This window comes from Schistocerca piceifrons, chromosome X, assembly GCF_021461385.2.
Source record: "Schistocerca piceifrons isolate TAMUIC-IGC-003096 chromosome X, iqSchPice1.1, whole genome shotgun sequence".
NCBI lineage: Eukaryota > Metazoa > Arthropoda > Insecta > Orthoptera > Acrididae > Schistocerca > Schistocerca piceifrons.
The window spans coordinates 434,251,224-434,271,079 of record NC_060149.1 but is presented as its reverse complement, the minus strand read 5'-3'; the positions used below and the strand labels follow the sequence as shown (position 1 = coordinate 434,271,079).

General features: G+C 45.7%; 1 protein-coding gene and 1 non-coding gene across 3 annotated transcripts in view; both read right to left on the bottom strand.

The window, feature by feature from the left end:
• The window catches only part of LOC124721771 (sodium- and chloride-dependent GABA transporter 1), a 399,373-nt gene that overhangs the window by 275,039 nt on the left and 104,478 nt on the right, over window positions 1-19,856 (bottom strand). The gene's annotated exons all lie outside the window — the stretch shown is intronic.
• Window positions 1,578-1,678, bottom strand: LOC124723944. Its single transcript, XR_007006591.1, has one exon. It is a non-coding gene; the product is annotated as a U6atac minor spliceosomal RNA (small nuclear RNA).

The window sequence follows — 19,856 nt, the reverse complement described above, 5'->3', positions numbered from 1 at the left end:
TTTGTCTATGTTAAGGGTCAGTTGCCACTCCCTGCACCAAGTGCCTATCCGCTGCAGATCTTCCTGCATTTCGCTACAATTTTCAAATGCTGCAACTTCTCTGTATACTACAGCATCATCCGCGAAAAGCCGCATGGAACTTCCGACACTATCTACTAGGTCATTTATATATATTGTGAAAAGCAATGGTCCCATAACACTCCCCTGTGGCACGCCAGAGGTTACTTTAACGTCTGTAGACGTCTCTCCATTGATAACAATATGCTGTGTTCAGTCGAGGTGTCAGTTCGAGCGCGAAATCCTGCACTGGCAATACTTTCGCAATTTATAGACGGCTATAGAGGCAGCTTGGCTCTATATTTCTACAGAATACTGCCAACGTTTTTTGAGTACACGCCACGACGGGTAGGAGGAGGTCCGACTTGATATTAGAAGGTATCCCATGATCTTTTGTCAACTCAGTGTATGTCGGTGCGTGAGAAACAGCGCGCTGTTATCGAGTTTCCAACTGCAGAAAACTTCGTCCACACATGGAGCATCCTTTCCTTCAGCGTGACAATGCCAGACCACACACGAGCGCTGCGACATCTGCAACAACCCGACGCCTTGCGTTCGTTGACGTCGATCATCCTCCACACAGTCTCGACTTGCCGCACCGATTTTCATCTGCTTCCAAAACTCAAATAACGCCATAGAGGACTTCACTTTGATATTGATAAAGCGGTGCAAACAGAGGTGAGGTTGTGGCACCGTCAACAAAATCAAACATTCTACAGTTACGGTATCAAGAACTGGTCGCTCGCTGGGAGAAATGTGTTCGTTAGCAGGATCGCTATGTCGAGAAATAAATATATACACATGAACAATAAAGATGTAGAATGTTAATTAAGTTTGTTTTATTTAAAAATCTTTAAGCTTTTTCGTATAAGAAATTCGGAGGCATTACTTTTCAGTACGCCCACGCACATCTACACAGCAACTTCAGAAAGAAAGTTTCACATGTCGTCTCACGCTGAGATCATAGCGCAGCAATAGTAGAGCATTGTCAGAAGAGAATTCATGTATTACATTAAATGTATTCGCAATTACGAATATGGACAACCATCAGCTGTAGAATGGAATGACGAAAAGGGTGGACAACGATCAGCTGTAGAATGGAATGACGAAAAGGGTGGACAACCATCAGCTGTAGAATGGAATGACGAAAAGGAAAATTTGTGCGGGGCTGGAACTCGAACCCGGATTACTCGCTTAGCGCGAGCGGTCGCCTTGCCATTTTTTTTAATCTCATTTTGTTCTCTTTCGTTCGTTGCATCTGCTCAGGGCGGACGTCGTAAGACACCCGTTGAAGTTCGTCGTTGATCGATTAACTCATTTCTTTTCCTACAGAGTGCAGCTAACCCTCTTTTTTTTGTTTTTTGAATCTCATTTTGTGCTATGTTGTTCGTTGGCTTTGTTCGTGGCGGACGTCCTATGACACTTGTTCTGGTTGTTCGTTGATCCGTTGACTCAGTTTTTTTATTACAAGAGGATGGCTAAACCCTCTGACCGAACACGCTGAGCTACCGTGCCGGCTTTTAAATGGGTCAAGCGCTGATTACTCAGCGGTACCATCAACCTTATATGTGTTCCATCCTTGTCTAGGGGAGTGCTGACCGTCTCTCCTTTCATACAACACGTGTCTACAACTATACTCGTACATCCACTATGTATACTCCCGTGCAGGTCGCTTGCCCGGTGTCGGCGGATAAATACGATATTGCATTGCCTGTGTTATTCCGATGCAAAGTTCCTCTGGACATGCATGCATGTCGAAAGGGACTTTCCATCGTAAATCAGAACAACACAGGCACTGCAATATCGTATCGTATCGAGTTCATGTTCTGCCTTTACTGCAGAGACAGTTGTGCTGCGGTACGGATAACAGATGCATAACAAAATGGGAGTGAAATGGCGCAACAACTGGAAACGTACTCCACAGTTGAAGTATGTGTGACAGTACTATTCTTGTGGCAAATAGTCTAAATAGTCATCGTGATATTCTGACGGCATATGAAGCAATGGACCCAGCCATAATGAAACGTTGCCAACCATCTGATCAAGGCCGTACAGAAATGGGAGGTGCTGATGCGTCATACAATCCTGATCTTCCAGCAAGCGGTTTCGATCTTTTTGGCAAACTAAAAGAACATTTGGGGGAAAAAAATTTTCCAACGATGAGGACGTTCGCACAGCCGTTCTCGAATGGCTTCGTAACCAAGAAGTGGATTTCTATCATCGAGGAATTGAAAGAGTGGTAGAACGTCGGGACCGTTGTTACAAAGACTTGGTAACTATGTTGGAAGATATTGTCACGTATTGTGCCACTCTGGAGTGTAATACTGCGTTCAATAAAAGTTACTTGGCCTGCCATAATAAAGTGCAACTTAATTTCAGAAGCCCTTACATATATCTGTACTCGGTATGCATTTGTATGATGTGAGGCAGAGGTTACGTATCGTACAAGAGTCCGCAGCTCGTGGTCGAGCGGTAGCGTTCTCGCTTCCCGCGCCCGGGTTCCCGGGTTCGATTTCCGGCGGGGTCAGGGATTTTCTCTGCCTCGTGATGACTGGGTGTTGTGTGATGTCCTTAGGTTAGTTAGGTTTAAGTAGTTCTAAGTTCTAGGGGACTGATGACCATAGATGTTAAGTCCCATAGTGCTCAGAGCCATTTGAACCATTTATCGTACAAGATTAATTTGCCCCTTTCCTCTTCCGTTTGCAGATGGTACGAATAAAGAAGGGCTGTCGGTGCCCTTTCGTACAAGTCCAAACCACTCTAATTTTACTGAGTGTTTGTTTGTGGCCAACGGGCTCTTAACAGCGAGGTTATCAGAGCCCTTACAGATATTAATACGAATAAATGTGGTTAAAAAGTCATAATACCAGGAAGAGTAAGTCTTGCGCACTTAAAAAACCCTCTCACAACCTCATTCACGATAATTAGCACATTCACACTAACTCTCATCTACTATGGGATCGTTAAAGTGGGCAGCTGTTCTAAAACCGCCAGTTACACAGGAAAATATGACTGGCTGATAACATACAAAAAACATGGATGAGCCAGTCATCGTAATGAAACACTAAAACCTTAAGAAGCACTTCGGACACTTCACAAAACATTAAAAGTCGTACCACATTCGTTTCATTGTCAGTTAAAACAGATGGCAGATCCGTCGGCAAATGAGCTGCTGCCTTCTACAAAACACAGTCTACTAAAATATGGGTCTCTGAGATCCCTAGGCCACAAGCACCACAAATTGGAAGGTCTTTTCATTGGAGCAAGAAGCCATACGTCATAGGGCTGTGTCCTTTAAGAGGACGAATAAGAAGGCTCTCATTCCCTCTGCGTGGCTGGATAGAGGTACGTCATAGAACTTTGTTGACTTTACTATGCGTAGCTTATTGTCCGTCACTTCCAGTCACTCTTCCTCCCATCTATGCATGTTTCTGTACCTCAACATTTATGTGATTACATGTCGTGGGAGGGCACACTGAAATATCTGAGGATCGCATCACGCTTATTTCGATTCCCTTTTTTAATACCCATATGCCCTGGAACGCAGCAGAAAGACAACATCTTTCCTAGCCTTTGTGGATAAAGAAGGCCATTCTGGACATCGTGGACTACTATATCTGCTGGGTACAAGTGTTGTAGAGGCTTACGTGCACTCAGGAAGTCGCAGCAGACGAGGAATTTAGCAAGTACAACAAATCTCGTCTGCTCCAGCAGCCGCAATATAGTGTGTAATTCGACATCTAATTTTACGATCCCAGTCATTCGCGAAATGTATGCTGTGGGACGTAATGCGTTACTCGGTTTGGAACGTGAGATCCCAAAACGTTGTGAGCAAGGCTCTGTACAATGCATTTGTCTTCCATGTAGCGTACCTCACCGCAATTCGTTGAGCATTTCTGTGGCACTCTCGTGCTTACTAAACGCCGTTCATCTTTGGCTCTTCTATATCTTCTCTAATCCTACCTAGTAAGGGTCCCCTGTAGATGAGTAATTCTCAAGAATCAGTAGAACGAGTGTTTTGTAAATGACTTCACGAGTACCTGATTTACACATCCTTAGGATTTCTTCAAGAAATGTGAGTGTGGACTCTACTGTGTTCACAGCTACATGTATGTAGTCGTTCCACCACAAATCTCTCGGAATAGGTAACTGTAGGCCAGGCATGGTCAGCCTTTGCTGAACCGCAGCCCTGATTCACATTCTTTGTTAAGCAAACGGCTCACCTCTGCACACGACGCGACTCGACAGCAGCGCTCCTATCACATAAAGGCAAAACTATAGCGTCCGTGACGTTAATATTTATTGGAAAACGCAGCGATATGAATGGTACCTCTTTCTCAAAAAGCCACATCAACAATACATTCATTTTATGTTCACCCCATTTTCAAAAGTTTATATTTATTTACGCGTCGTGAACATTGTTCCTTTACTTATGCCATTTGACAATAGCTGCCTTAAAAACTTCAGTTGCAAAATTCTGCAGCTCCTCGCTTTGTCCCTGTCTTCCACGAATTACTCTCGCAGGCCGGACTGAAACCAATCCCGAGTCAGATCCGGCCAGCGGGCCGCCCGATGCCCACCTGTATTCTAGACTCTTGTCATACCGATCAAGGGTATCGGGACATGTTGGTGTTGCGGGCATGGGGGCAATGAACGAATGCAACTAGCGAGAATCGAGTAGCGTCTACTTCCCACTGACATGCCTCTACCATAGAATAATTTTCATGGTACACTCACCAACGAAGCAAAAACATAATGGGCAATGCCTGTGGACGAGGACCAGAACATAAAAGGTACATGGTATTGGGTGATTCCATGGCACTTTTGGCTTCTAAACTCGGTGCTCTCGTGAAAAGAAGTTGTTACTGCGTGGCCTTGCTGAAAAGTAAAGCCTCTGAAATTTTTATTCCGTTCTCAGTATCGATTGAGGCATTACATGTCATGTATACTACTCGGCAGACTTTGGGATGGGTTGGGTTGTTTGGGGGAGGAGACCAAACTGCGAGATCATCGGTCTCATCGGATTAGGGAAGGACTAGGAAGGAAGTCGGCCGTGCCCTTTCAAAGGAACCATCCCGGCATTTGCCTGGAGCGATTTAGGGAAATCACGGAAAACCTAAATCAGGGTGGTCGGACGCGGGATGGAACCGTCGTCCTCCCAAATGCGAGTCCAGTGTGCTAACCACTGCGCCACCTCGCTCGGTCCGGCAGACTTTCCCATTTCGCTGACGCAAGTTGGAACCCTCTGCCGCCATAGGGCTCCGAATTGTAGCGTGCAACAGGGCGGTATGTAACGTGAGAAACAGCGTGCTGTAATTGAGTTTACAACTGCAGAAAACGTGCTTCCAATAGAAATCCGTACAAGAATGGAAGCTGTGTACGGTGGTAACTGTATAGACATCAATAACATGTGACGTTGGGTGCTCGTGCTCGTAATGAAGGAAACGGTGGTACTAATCTCTGTGTGTGACACAGCTCCGACTGGACACCGCGTACGGCAGCCGACGAGACTCACCGGAAACGGGTTGATGAACTCGTTAGAGAAAATCGTCGGATACCACAAATAAGTGTGGCATATCACAAGAGCGTGTACTGGTCATCACTGCAGAACTGTGCTACGGAAAACTGTGTGCACGGTGGGTGCCTCGATTTTCTCCGATGAGTTCATCAACCCGATTCCGATGAGAGTCGTCGGTTGCCGCACGCATTCGTCCACTCCGAGCTCTGTCACACACGTTCAAGCTAGCGCCACCGTTTCCGTCATTCTCCGCACACAGTCTTTGTTCTTCTCTGGATTTAAATTGGGGCCACTTTTTCTGCCATTAGAAACTCGATTACAGTCCGCTGTTTCTCACCCACTGACATAGTTACGTACACACTGCCATGTTAAACGCAACAATTCGGAGCCCTCTAGTGACCGAGGGTTGAAACTTGCGTCACATATAAGCGGGAAAGTCGATTGAGATGTCACGCATATTACTCGACCGATTTTGCCACTTTGCTGAATCTTCTGCCGATGCTTGACATATAATACTTCAATCGAGGTTGAGAAAAGAATAAAATATCAGAAAAGTTACTTTTCTGCACTCTGTCATGTTAACAGTGTAAGAGCGGGTCACACTAATACTAATAAAACGAGACACTGGCTAAAATTAATACCCTCTCTAAGCTGTGATTTCTGCATCATTGACGAGGACATTGTATTTACATCAATAGACACTGATTAATAACAGTCACCAAGAACAATTACACTGTATAATATTTTAAAATTTAAAGATTATTTTTTTCTTAAGGTAGCTCTTTGTTCCATCGGTAGGTCCGTTGCCAAAAGTACACTTCCTTGCAAAAAAGTGAAGCATTCAGAAGACTTGATCATATATCAGTGACTTAGTACACGTACACACCATCGCCGGGTATGTAAATGATTAGAGTTGCAGTTTTATGCTGCAGTTATAACGGCCATCGGAGTGTGTTAGTGTTGCTCGTGTTTAGTGTTGGTAGCAGGTCTCGAGAGTTTATAAGGGGCGTGAACAGCGTCACATGTTGAGTGATCACTTTGAAGGGTATGGAGATGCTGCGTATTCATCTGAGCAGCGTTATCTGCACCTGAAAGATTGAAAGGGGCGTCTATGTCGTCCTCGATTTGGCCCGATGGTCGAATCGCGCAATATCAAGATTTTTGGAGAATTTACATGTGACAAACGCCCGATGCTCGATTGCATAGGATCGTGAGGGCAGGCATACTCGTCGACAAAGTTCCGGTTGACCACATCTGACCATTACAAGGAAGGATTGCCGTATTGTGTACGAAGCACTGACCCTTTCATACCTGCACCTGATATCCTAGAACGAGTTACAGAATCTCTGCAATACTCTGCGTTATCCCGCACCGTGGGTCGGAGAATGGCAGCAGCCAGACTATGAAATTAAGATCCCATGTGTAGCTTGCAGTTAACACCACAACACAAACGGCTGAGTTTGGGGTGGTGCCGTGAGCGGGAACCATTGCCTGATTATGAATGGTGTCACAAGGTTTCCAGCGATGAATCATGGTTCTGTACTACTCAGGACGACCTGGGGCGAGGTTCCATTCTCCCAGCGTTTTGCAGAAGGTCGGCGGTGTTATTCTTGGCGTCATGGTATGGAAAACAATCGGGTATAAATGCAGGTCACGGCTGGTTCTGACTGAGCGAACTCTAACGGCACAACTGTACGTGAAGTACATCACGTGTTCTCGTGTTACCTCTCATGCAACAGTATTATGGTGCCATTTTTCAACATGACACTGCTAGTCCGTACACGGAACGTGACTCTATGAACTGTCTGAGTGATGTTAAGATATTGACAGGTGCCAGCGAGGTCCTCAGATCTGTCTTTGATAGAACATGTGTGTTACCAGCGCAGATGTCAATTACACTACTGGCCATTAAAATTGCTACACCAAGAAGAAGTGCAGATGATAAACGGGTATTCATTGGACAAAGTGATTACATTTTCACGCAATTTGGGTGCATAGATCCTGAGAAATCAGTACCCAGAACAACCTCCTCTGACCGTAATAACGGCCTTGATACGCCTGGGCATTGAGTCAAACAGAGCTTGGATGGCATGTACAGGTACAGCTGCACATGCAGCTTCAACACGATACCACAGTTCATCAAGAGTAGTGACTGGCGTATTGTGACGAGCCAGTTGCTCGGCCACCATTGACCAGACGTTTTCACTTGGTGAGAGATCTGGAGAACGTGCTTTCCAGGGCAGCAGTCGAACATTTTCTATATCCAGAAAGGCCCGTACAGGACCTGCAACATGCGGTCGTGCATTATCTTGCTGATTTGTAGGCTTTCGCAGAGATCGAATAAAGGGAGAGCCACGGGTCGTAACACATCTGAAATGTAACGTCCACTGTTCAAAGTGCCGTCAATGAAAACAAGAGGTGACCGAGACGTGTAACCAATCGCACCCCATACCGTCACGCCGGGTGATACGCCAATATGGCGATGACGAATACACGCTCCCAATGTGCGTTCACCGCGATGTCGCCAAACACGGATGCGACCATCACGATGCTGTAAACATAACCTGGATTCATTCGAAAAAATGACGTTTTGCCATTTGTGCACCCAAGTTCATCGTTGACTACACCATCGCAGGCGCTCCTGTCTGTGATGCAGCGTCAAGGGTAACCGCAGGCATGGTCTCCGAGCTGATAGGCCATGCTGCTGCAAACGTCGTCTAACTGTTCGTGCAGATGGTTGTTGTCTTACAAACGTCCCCATCTGTTGACTCAGGGATTGAGACATGGCTGCACGATCCGCTACAGCCATGCAGATAAGATGCCTGTCATCTCGACTGCTAGTGATACGAGGCCGTTGGGATCCAGCACGGCGTTCCGTATTACCCTCCTGAACCCACCGATTCCATATTCTGCTAACAGTCATTGGATCTCGACCAACGCGAGCAGCAATGTCGCGATACGATAAACCGGAATCGCGATAGGCTACAATCCGACCATTATCAAAGTCGGAAACGTGATGGTAGGCATTCCTCCTCCTTACACGAGGCATCACAACATCGTTTCACCAGACAACGCCGGTCAACTGCTGTTTGTGTATGAGAAATCGGTTGGAAACTATCCTCATGTCAGCACGTTGCAGGTGTCGCCACCGGCGCCAACCTTGTGTGAATGCTCTGAAAAGCTAATCATTTGCATATCACAGCATCTTCTTCCTGTCGGTTAAATTTCGCGTCTGTAGCACGTCATCTTCGTGGTGTAGCAATTTTAATGGCCAGTAGTGTATGGTGGTGGTGGTAGTTAGTGTTTAACGTCCCGTCGACAACGAGGTCATTAGAGACGGAGCGCAAGCTCGGGTTAGGGAAGGACTGGGACGGAAATCGGCCGTGCCCTTTCAAAGGAACCATCCCGGCATTTGCCTGAAACGATTTAGGGAAGTCACGGAAAACCTAAATCAGGATGACTGGAGACGGGATTGAACCGTCGCCAGTAGTGTACGTTCCAGTGCCAGCATTCAGGATATCAAGGACTAGTCAAAATATTTGTGGGACAGCTTGCCTCAGAAGAGCATGCAACGGCTTTATGACACACTTCCTAACTTAATCAGTGCTTGCATCCAGGCCAGAAGGATGCAACGTCATACTGCTATGTCGGCTCATGCTGCCAAGTTCTTTGTGAGGTTGACTCAGTTTTGTAGTCACTGAAATAACCTGTAAAGTTTATTTCGTTTCTTTCTCGTATCCTGGCTATTTCTCTATTTTGTCAGGCAGTGTATTTGCAATTTCATCCACCTTTGTGAACTGGAACGTTAAAATTTACGGATTTTTTCTTATGTTTCATTATGTATATGTGAGGAATGATCGAAAAGTTTATTACTGTAATGTCTCGCACAAACAACACCACCTACTTTTATAGTGACGCTTTGTGCGCTTACAAGTCAAATTTCGCGGCTACTGCTTCGTTAGTTTTGCCGCTAGGATACGTTGTATGCCTCAGTGTAAGCAAAATGACGAATATCTAGAGAATCAAGAACCATTCTGTGATTGAATATCTTCATTTGAAGGGAATGACTCCCAAGTAAATTGCGGAGGACATGCGGAATACACGTAAGGACAGTGCTCCGTGTTGTGGAACAGTGAAAAACTGGGTGTCCGACTTCAAACATGGATGAACGAGTGTGGAAGATGCGCCAAGGAGCGGAGGCCTGTCACCGTTGCCACTGACGAAAGAGACTGCAGCTCACGATACGATTTTGTAGGATCGTCGGACAACATTGCAGCACATTGAATCTCCCATAGGCGTGCTCATGACACTGGATATTTTTGGAATGTGTAACGTTTCATCTCGGTGGGTTCCGAAAGACTTTAATGCAGATCAGAGACGGGAGAGGTTGCAGTGTTGTGAAGAAATCGTCCGCCAATTTAGAGCGGATGAAGACGGCTTTCTTGCAAGGTATGTGACAATGGACGAAACGTGGTTCACGACTCTGATCATGTGACAATAACAGTCACAACAATGGAAACATCCTTCATCCCCAATCCCAAAAAAATTCAGGCTGCAAAAATCAACCGGTAAGGTGATGACATCTGTCTTCTTGGATGCGGAAGGGATAATTATGGTGGATTACTTGCAAAAAGGCGTAACTATCAATGCATCATACTATTGCATGCTCCTGCGCCGTTTGAGAGAAGAGAGAAAGAAAAAAAGTGGAAGCAAAATTGGCGCGCTGAGTTCTTTTGCATTAGGATAATGCACCGGCGCACGTGATTGCGGGTTAGAATTGTTACGTCATCCGCCATATTCTCCAAATTTGGCTCCATCAGACTTTTTTCTTTTCCCAAACCTAAAAAATGACCTCAAAGGACGACGATTTGACAATGGTGATGCACTGATTGATGCTGTGAATGGTTTGCCGAAGTTATCTGAGCATGCCCGCAAGTATATTAGTGTAACGGGTATTATATTGAAAAATAAATTGGTATTATGAAATTTCTGTCACTCTTTGTTTGTTAGGCTAGAAACTTTTCGACCCTCCCTCGTATACAGTGTGGTCAGAAATAGTCTGAAAAGCTTGGAAGGGTTGGTTGGTTGGTTTGTGGGATTAAAGGGACCAGACTGCGACGGTCATCGGTCCCGCTTGGAAGGGTGTTGCAGGGTAGGTTGTACTGAGAAATAGTTATTAAGAAAAAATTTTATAGGTTGCGTCGTTTCCGAGGTAATTAGCGTTGAAGTTAGCCAATCAGGCCGTTGCGCGCAGAAATTCCAGCGCCAGCCACATATAATTAGTGTCAGTTGTTCTCATATGTTCAAATGTGCGTGAATTCCTATGGGACCAAACTGCAGAGGTCATCGGTCCCTAGACTTACACACTACTTAAACTAACTTATACTAAGAACAACACACACACACATGCCAGAGGGAGGACTCGAACCACCGGCGGGAGGGGCCGCCCAGTCCGTGACATGGCGCCTCAAACCGCGCGGCCACTCCGTTCGGCTCTCATAGCGTAGATGACAGTGCACGAAACTTCTCAGCCTTTGGCTCGTGTTCGATCCTTAATATCGTCCCATGTCCAATATTTGTATCGATCTCTTGTTCGTTTTAGAAATGCAAACGGAACACACGTTTGGCGGCACAGCCTTTGGCGGGCCGTTGGAATTTGCCCACGTAACGGCTTGACTGGCTAACTTCAATGCTAATTAACTTGGAACGGTGCAACGTATCGAATTTTTTTCTTAATAATTGTTTCTCAGCACACTCTAACCTGCAATGCCCTTACAGAGTTTATAGACTGTTTGTGATCACCTTGTATAATTGGAGTATATATAAAAAATATGTGATTTTTCATTGTAGTGTTGCAGACACTCTAATGCATTTCGCAGGTTAATCATCTCGTACAGTCGCGTTTTGTATTTTGTAAATTTGTAAAGAAGTCTGATAAATGTCCTGTTTATGTTATTATTAGACACCGTTGTTTCTGGTGAAACGAGCTTTTCCTGAGATCAGTTTGAAAAAAAAAAGTAAATTGGCGGCGATAACTCATTCAAACAATCTGGGATATTTCGTCAATTAATGCGCGATACATTGCTTTTGCTTATGTTGAGTGTCAGCGGCTACTGTTTTCACTAGTCGCGTATCTTTTAGAGTTCTACAGTTATTAACAATTTTCTGACGATGTCACCTCAGTGGACAAAACTGCGTCGTCTACGAAAAGCCTTAGGGAGCTACAGAAGTTTTCTGTAGGCTCAAGAGCATTTCTGTCACTGGTTGTGAAGCAATGTTTCAAATTTGCGTCTCTAAATGACCAATTATCTTTGGGTGTTCAGTTAACCGTCTATAAATACTTCGCTTCCGATGTTAGTAGCTTACATATAATCCAACCCATTATACTTAAAAATTCCGTATTTTACATCGGCCTGCATGTAATTGGGATCCAACTGAGATTTTTGTTTCCTTCAGGTGTACGACCATCTTTCAGATTCGACCACTTTGAACTTCTCCTCGTCCGAAAATATCTTACGTTTGCGACGCACATTAGCTGTCTGAGAATTCTGCTTTGCGAACTTCAATATTTTCATCTTGCAAATGCTATTCACGAAGGACTTTTGACCGGCCGCGGTGGTCTAGCGGTTCTAGGCGCGCAGTCCAGAACCGTGCGACTGCTACGGTCGCAGGTTCGAATCCTGCCTCGGGCATGGCTGTGTGTGATGTCATTAGGTTAGTTAGGTTTAAGTAGTTCTAAGTTCTAGGGGACTGATGACCACAGATGTTAAGTCCCATAGTGCTCAGAGCCATTTGAACCATTTTTTTGAAGGACTTTTGCAGAAGCGTACAACAGTGAAAATCAGCCTAACGCAGCATCCTGCCAATAGTCTGAAGTTCAGTGGTCTCGCAAAGTCTAGCTTCCATTGCCACTACGGAACTTGAGGACCTTATCTTAGGATACGTCTTCATAAGTTCTGGTTTCTTCCATAGACATATTTATTCAATATCATTTCCAATTGAGCTACTGTTCTGCCTGTAATAAATTCTATCTAGATAACATTTTTTTGTAATCGCTGTTTGGTCTCGGTATGTAAAAATACGAAGACGTTCACGATGGAGACGATTCTCTAACCGATCTTACTTTTAGAATCGTTTTAATACATCTGCAACTGTTGTTTTCACCATTGCAGAATGTGTACAGTTGGAAGTGACCTCCCGGTTAGCCGTGTGGTCTAAAGCACGGCTTTCCGGATTGGGAAGGAGCGCCTGGTCCCCGGCACGAATGCGCCCGGCGGACTTGCGTCGAGGTCTGGTGAGCCTGCCAGACTCTGGATGGTTTTTAGGCGGTTTTCCATCTGCCTCGGCGAATGCGGGCTGGTTCCCCTTATTCCGCCTCAGCTACACTATGTCGGCGGGGGCCGAACCGCAGAATAACCCTGAAAGAGTGGTTCGGTGTGGGGCGGCGAAGGGGTGAAGTGGACTGCGGTAGTCGTCGTGGGGTTGTGGACCACTGCGGCTGCGGCGGGGACGGAGCCTCTCCGTCGTTTCTAGGCCCCCGGTTAACATACAATACAATACAGTTGGAAGTCATCTTTGCAAGATGCTATTGTCCAGGGTTACTCTCTATCGCTCACCACACACGAAGTACCATGAAATAATCAAAGAAAGATTGCTCCAATACAAGTACCACAGTATCTTCAAAATGAGATAGAGATATCTACCAAATCGTCAGTGGGTAATGAGTTTTTTAAAAAGAGGTGTAACGCATTAAGAAACGAAATAAAAGGATCTAAGATTGTGACATCTTATCTGAAATTGGCAGTTAGCCACTAAGGAAAGATAAGTATTAAATATTGTTAAGAGAAAGACAGCCGAAGAAACAACTGAGGATTAAACTGCACTAGTGTGCAAAACTTAAGGACAACAGTAACTTTGGCATAATGCGTCATTGCTGACTAACATAGTTCGAGAAATACGCAACGAGACGAATAGAAGTGACACTTTTAAGGAAAGAGAATAATTACACTTAAGTCATCGCGACTTTACAAAAGATGGGAAATGGTTCTTAATAGAGTCTGTGATCACCACGGACAGCAGTGAATGCTCTGCAACGCGCTCCCATGCTAGCCACAAAGTTGGTGAAGGGTTCTTGTGATAGTGCGGTCCATTCCTCCACCATCGCGGCTGACGACTGCTGGATCGTCATTGGTGCGTGTGCATATACTGCAACACGTCTCCTCAACAAATATCACGCGTGCTCGATAAGATTTAAGTTGGAGGAACGGGGAGGCCAGTCCATTCGTCGAACATCCTCTCGTTCCACGAGCTCCTCTACCTGCAATATTCGATACTGTCTCTCAATGTCATCCATAAAAATGTAGTCAGGGCCAAATGCACCACTGACAAGACGCATATAGGAAAGGAGCACAGCGTCGCAATAACGTCGATCGCTGAGTGTGCCGTGTTCAAAGATTTGGAAGTCATTATATGCATGCTACATTATACTTCCCACACCATTACACCTGGACCACCAAAACGATCATATTCGAGAATGCTGGACGTACCTCATATGACGAGAGGTGGAAACACGTAATGCATCCAGGAACATTGTCGAACATGATCGTTTTGGTGGTCCAGCGCTAATGGAGTGGGGAGGCAGACTGTTGCAAGGGCGTACTGACCTTCAAATTTTTGAACACGATACACTCACTGGTCAACGTTATTGTGAGACTGTACTACTTTCCCCATGTGCATCTTTTCAGGGATGAATTTGGCCCTGACTTCATATTTATGGATGCTAGTGCACCATCTCATCGAACGGCGCAGGTGGAGGAGCTCTTTGAACGAGAGGATATTCGGCGGATGGACTGACCTGCCCGTTCTCCCGACTTAAATCCCATCGAGCACGTGTAGGATTCCTTGGGCAGACGCATCGCAACACGTCCACATGCACCAGCGACCATTCAGTTGTTGTGGAGGAAAGGAACGTCCTACCACAAGAACTCATCAGCCTTGTGACCAGCGTGGCAGCACGTTGCAGGGCACGAGCTGCAGCTGGTGGTGGTCACAGAACCTCTTAAGAATCATGTCGCGCCTTTTGTATTGTCCAAGGGACCATCATAAATCACGGTGACTTTAGTACTTTGAACAAAAGCGTCGTTTCTGTTCGTCTCGTTCCATATTTCTTTCGGTTACCTTCTCAACTATACTGTAGCATGTCTTTCCATGTATGATCCACGTTTCATTGAGCTATGTTACTCGGCAGCGAGACATCGTGCGAAAGTTTCTCTCGTCCATAATTTTTGCACGCCCTTGTATTTCTCTTAAAAAGTATAGGACTATTATAAAATCGTGTTTGGCAAATATTTTTAACAATTGGTTTTTAAAATCAGGTGGCTAAAATTGTGCAAATAGTTAGGAAAAGAAAACGTATGAGTACACCGAGGAAAGCAAATGTCTCTTGCTAAATAGGAAAAATCATCAAGATTATAAAGAGCAAAGTCCCTACGGAGTTGATGATATCTTCAATTAGACAATGCAAGGTTGTGGTCCCAAATACATAATGTTGTTAGTCATGCGAGAAAAGCATAATTAATTGAGCACACGTTCCCAGACCGAGTGAAATATATAATTGTTGGGCTTCTCTACAATGAGAGAGAATTCACACATGTCAGGAACTGCCGACCTGTTTCTCGTCTTGTTTTTAAAAATTTATGAGTAGGTACTGCACTCAAAGGTTGACACCAAAGTTTGTGAAACCCATACTTAGCCAATCAGAACTTGGACCTCAGTCTAGTGAAAGAGATATTCGTACATTTACTTTGTCCCGTATCAGCATGGGTATTAACGGATGTAGAGTGGTTAATTCAAGGGGTGGCCGGATGCTCTTTCCTGTCACGGAATGTGTGTGTGAAAGTTACGGAAAGTTTTCTAAGTGTTTGTGAATCGTGTAACTGAGGCACGATTTGGGTACCAGCCAGAAATTCACTTAATGGGATGTGGAAAACTGCCTAAAACCACATGTAGGCTGGCGAGCACACCGATTTCAATTAGTTAGTCGAATGAGACATGCGTTTCCTGTTCCAGTCGAGCAAAACAATCAGATTTCGATGTATATTTCATATTGCACTGTTGGCGACTGCTTACTTAAGGTTTTCCCTACGGTTCGAAAGAAACTATTACTTACATTGCATACCCCTTGTTTATGGGTTTTATTTTTCTCAGGAAATGTTTGGTTGATTCGGCGGGAGGGGACCATAGAGCGAGGTCATCGGTCCCATCGCATTAGGGAAGAATGGGGAAGGAAGTCGTCAGTGCCCTTTCAAAGAAACCACACCGGAATTTTCCTGAAGCGATTTGGAGAAATCACAGAAAACCCAAATCAGGATGGGTGGACGTGGGTTTCAACCGTCGCGTCGTCCTTCTGAATGCGAGTCCAGTGTGCTAACCAATGCGCCACCTTCCTCGGTATGCGCATTTTAAGTAGCGTATGATGATTCTTCTGCGCACTTGAGTTGAGAAACGAGAAAATTTAAAATTTAAACAGACTAAGGTAAGGCATACATTGGTGGGCCGATGCAGATCCTGTGTTATTCATCTGCACCATTTGTTATAGTACACAATAACTACCGTATGTACGTAGAATAGGCACGAGGTCAAAAATTTAAATATAATTTGATCCTTTACGCATGTGAGCGGTTACTCTCGAAAAAAAAACTATAACGAAAAGAGATGAGGTGTCTTTTGAAGTAGGGGGAAATAACTACAAAAATTTGGACATCTTTAATGAAATGCCTGCCGGAGTGGCCGTGCGGTTCTAGGCGCTACAGTCTGGAAACGCGTGACCGCTACGGTCGCAGGTTCGAATCCTGCCTCGGGCATGGATGTGTGTTATGTCCTTAGGTAAGTTGGGTTTAAGTAGTTCTAAGTTCTAAGGGACTGATGACCACAGCAGTTAAGTCCCATAGTCCTCAGAGCCATTTGAACCATTTAATGAAATTTTATTAAAATTATTTCTCTCTATTAACTTGGTGGTATCGCATATTGGTAAAGATCTTGAGCGTGAAAGAATTGTTTACTGGGAAACCCTTTAGAGAGATTTTCAATAACGAGCATTTACTATTTAACAAGCTTTTAATCCAAAATAGCGTCACGGACTTTAAGATCATCTTTGTTATCTTTTCACGTAAATGAATAACCACACAGATGCAGTTGTTTAGTCAGCCCAAGAGCGTAACGGAAATACTCATCAAAATCTAACAGGATGACATAAAACAAAAATATTATACAATGTGGAGAGCTATCCTCTAAATTCAGATAATGCAATGATCATGGGATAAAACTCAGTGATATTCGGGCTTAGACACTGGAGTACCGACGAGAATCCTCCTCCTCTTGTTCAGCCGCGAGTGGAACAGGAAGAGGACAATAAAATTTAAGTACACTATGTACTTTCCACCACACGCCGTCAAGTGGCTTGCGGAGTACGCATGTAGGTCTCGAAGTGTCGACTCAGATTCACTTGGCTGCCTTAATTCGGAACGTCAAGCGATTTGATTTTGTCAAAGTTTTAGGTATACTGCGTCACTTCAAACACGAGACATCATGTACCCCAATTACAAGTAGCGCTTTCTTTTAACCAACGAAGAGCATTATAATGACTTTTATTCGTGTGTATAGAAAAAAATTGACGTTTTCGGTAGTAATTCGTCTATGGAACGACTTTCTATGAAGTTAACCAGTTAACTTAGATCTAACACCAACCCTCTTTAAGAAGATTTTGAGATAATTTATATTAAAGTCGCAGTAATTATTTTCCAAGGAACAGTGAGATTGCAACATTTTCCAGTTCGAGTCCTAAACTGTTACTCCTTGCCGAGTGGTGTACACCGTACTCGGTATATACACTCCTGGAAATGGAAAAAAGAACACATTGACACCGGTGTGTCAGACCCACCATACTTGCTCCGGACACTGCGAGAGGGCTGTACAAGCAATGATCACACGCACGGCACAGCGGACACACCAGGAACCGCGGTGTTGGCCGTCGAATGGCGCTAGCTGCGCAGCATTTGTGCACCGCCGCCGTCAGTGTCAGCCAGTTTGCCGTGGCATACGGAGCTCCATCGCAGTCTTTAACACTGGTAGCATGCCGCGACAGCGTGGACGTGAACCGTATGTGCAGTTGACGGACTTTGAGCGAGGGCGTATAGTGGGCATGCGGGAGGCCGGGTGGACGTACCGCCGAATTGCTCAACACGTGGGGCGTGAGGTCTCCACAGTACATCGATGTTGTCGCCAGTGGTCGGCGGAAGGTGCACGTGCCCGTCGACCTGGGACCGGACCGCAGCGACGCACGGATGCACGCCAAGACCGTAGGATCCTACGCAGTGCCGTAGGGGACCGCACCGCCACTTCCCAGCAAATTAGGGACACTGTTGCTCCTGGGGTATCGGCGAGGACCATTCGCAACCGTCTCCATGAAGCTGGGCTACGGTCCCGCACACCGTTAGGCCGTCTTCCGCTCACGCCCCAACATCGTGCAGCCCGCCTCCAGTGGTGTCGCAACAGGCGTGAATGGAGGGACGAATGGAGACGTGTCGTCTTCAGCGATGAGAGTCGCTTCTGCCTTGGTGCCAATGATGGTCGTATGCGTGTTTGGCGCCGTGCAGGTGAGCGCCACAATCAGGACTGCATACGACCGAGGCACACAGGGCCAACACCCGGCATCATGGTGTGGGGAGCGATCTCCTACACTGGCCGTACACCACTGGTGATCGTCGAGGGGACACTGAATAGTGCACGGTACATCCAAACCGTCATCGAACCCATCGTTCTACCATTCCTAGACCGGCAAGGGAACCTGCTGTTCCAACAGGACAATGCACTCCGCATGTATCCCGTGCCACCCAACGTGCTCTAGAGGGTGTAAGTCAACTACCCTGGCCGGCAAGATCTCCGGATCGGTCCCCCATTGAGCATGTTTGGGACTGGATGAAGCGTCGTCTCACGCGGTCTGCACGTCCAGCACGAACGCTGGTCCAACTGAGGCGCCAGGTGGGAATGGCATGGCAAGCCGTTCCACAGGACTACATCCAGCATCTCTACGATCGTCTCTATGGGAGAATAGCAGCCTGCATTGCTGCGAAAGGTGGATATACACTGTACTAGTGCCGACATTGCGCATGCTCTGTTGCCTGTGTCTATGTGCCTGTGGTTCTGTCAGTGTGATCATGTGATGTATCTGACCCCAGGAATGTGTCAATAAAGTTTCCCCTTCCTGGGACAATGAATTCACGGTGTTCTTATTTCAATTTCCAGGAGTGTACATTGAAGAGTCAACCACGAAACCGAATGTTTCCTTGTGGCGTTGTGGGCACGTGATTTGGTAAGGAAAAGACGCTATCTGATCAGAAGTATCCGGAGCCTTATGTAATGCGGTATTGACCACTAGATATTACGAGAGACGAACCCATCAGTATATAAGCTGGAGGGGAGAGTTGCGTTTTCAGTAGAGAAGCAGTAACAGCAGAATGTGTCGGTCGGAAGAGTTCAGTGACTTGGAGCCTGGAGAGGTAACGCGAATGAACAGCCACAGCTAAATAAAGGCCAGTCAGACCTCACGTGGTGACAGACAGGGAGTGCCGAGCGTTCTGGAGAGTGGTTGTAAAAATCACATGAAATCAGTGGAAGGAATCACTCTTGAATTGCAAACTGCTACCAGCAATGCTATGACCATGCGCAGGGAGTGAGAAAAGAGTGGAGTAAAATGGTCGAGCAGCTCTGTAGTCAATGCGAAGCGACGCTTCAGGTGGTGTAAAGAGCAAAACCACTGGACAGTGGATGACTGGTAACGAGTTATTTGGAGTGAGGAATCACGCTATACCCTCTGGGGACCCGATGGAAGGATTTGGGTCTGGCGAAGGTCTGGCGAACGTTATCTGCCATCATGTGAAGTGCCACTATTGAAGTACGTTGGAGGAGGTGTTACGGTATGGAAGTGTTTTTCGTGCTTAGAGTGTGGTCTCCTTATTGCGCTTAATAAGACGCTAAATGTCGAGGATATGAACACATTTACAGCATTCCAAATGATTGGAAAAAAGCACAGGTAGTCCCAGTTTTCAAGAAGGGTCTTCGAGCAGATGCGCAAAGCTATAGGCCTATATCTCTGACATCGATCTGTTGTAGAATTTTAGAACACTTTTTTGCTCGCGTATCATGTCATTTCTGGAAACCCAGAATCTACTCTGCAGGAATCAACATGAATTCCGGAAACAGCGATCGTGTGAGACCCAACTCG